This window comes from Trichechus manatus, unplaced genomic scaffold, assembly GCF_000243295.1.
Source record: "Trichechus manatus latirostris isolate Lorelei unplaced genomic scaffold, TriManLat1.0 scaffold00083, whole genome shotgun sequence".
Lineage (NCBI taxonomy): Eukaryota > Metazoa > Chordata > Mammalia > Sirenia > Trichechidae > Trichechus > Trichechus manatus.
The window spans coordinates 11,393,000-11,394,554 of record NW_004444019.1 but is presented as its reverse complement, the minus strand read 5'-3'; the positions used below and the strand labels follow the sequence as shown (position 1 = coordinate 11,394,554).

At 41.7% G+C, this 1,555-nt stretch overlaps 1 protein-coding gene across 1 annotated transcript in view; it reads right to left on the bottom strand.

Moving 5' to 3' along the window:
• The window catches only part of KCNQ5 (potassium voltage-gated channel subfamily Q member 5), a 604,670-nt gene that overhangs the window by 293,861 nt on the left and 309,254 nt on the right, over positions 1-1,555 (bottom strand). The gene's annotated exons all lie outside the window — the stretch shown is intronic.

Below are 1,555 nucleotides of genomic sequence, written 5' to 3'. Positions count from 1 at the left end.
CATTGTATTTCCAATTGCCTCATATGCATGGGAAAGCTGGACAATCAATAAGGAAGACTGAAGAACAACTGATGCCTTTGAATTATGGTGTTCCGAAGGATATTGTATATACCACAGACTGCCAGAAGAAACAACAAATCTGTCTGGGAAGAAGTACAGCCAGAATGCTCCTTAGAAGCAAGGACGGTGAGACTTCGTCTCACATACTTTGGACATGTTATCAAGAGGGACCAGTCCCTGGAGAAGGATATCTTGCTTGGTAAAGTAGAGGGTCAATGAAAAAGAGGAAGATCCCTAACAAGATGAATTGATACAGTGGCAGCAACAATGGACTCAAACATAACAAAGATCGTGAGGATGACACAGGACTGGGCAGTGTTTTGTTCTGTAGTACACAGGGTTGCTATGAGTTGGCACTGACATGATGGCACCTAACAATAACAACAAACTTATTAAGTCTTTTTCATGTATCTTCTGTGTGCACAGACCTGTGTTGTTGGTAACACACAAGTCCCTTCAAGTAATTAAAGATTGTCAGTGATGCTGAGTATTTTGGATCTTATCCAAGCTTGATTTATCAACGTTTGGGATGATAATGCCATCAATTAATAGAAAACCTCTGCAATAACTCACCAGGTGTGCATCTGCTTACATTTCCATGTTTGTTCTTCAACCTTGTGTCTTTAGAGTTTAGTAGCTAGAAAGCCTATGTATCTGAACGTTGCACTGAAAAATGAGAGCAGAAATATATCCTGCCAAACAGGGAAGAAGAAAACGTATGAACAATCCCTCCAAAGCACAGAAGCCTTCAGCAAAACTGCCAGCTCAGAAGTAATGCAACTTTAGTGGTAAAAGAATATAACATCCCTAAGGAAAGGAAATGGCTCAAAGTGAAATGCTATCTTGTGAAACAACATTGAGAACTTTTTCTTTACTCTGGCTTCCGCAAACAACGTAAATACGTAGGATGTTCTTAGTTTTGCAGATTTGTATTTGACACTTAATCCTAGTGCATGGTCAGTGACAGCTACCACACTGGCTGGGTAATCCTCCCTCTTGCCTGGATTTCTGTAATAGCATCATAATTGACCTCTCTGCTGCCATACATACTCAGCGATTATTTATCGATCACCTCCTATGTTCCAGGCACCATTCTAGGCACTGGTTTTGCTCACTATGTATTCCTGGCTCACTCTTTCTCCATTCCTCACGGCCAGAAGCAGTTTTCTACAACATAAACCTGGTCATGTTATTTTCCTGCTTTAGACCCCTCACGGGCTTTCCACTGCTCTTGGGATAAAGTTCAATACTCCTTAGTATAGTAACAAGGCTGTTCACAACCTGACCTTGATCCTCCTCTCCAGCCTCAGCTGGAGTCATGGCTGCTGATCCTGTGTATGAGCTTCCTTACTCAGGCCTCTCTATCCATTCTCCCTTGCAAATGTCTACGACAATGTCTGTCTTCTATCTATGGCTTCCTGAGATGATCGGCTGAGGTGAAGCTGATGAATATGGGTACCTGATTCAACGCTGTTTATAAAGTAAGTAAGTATTA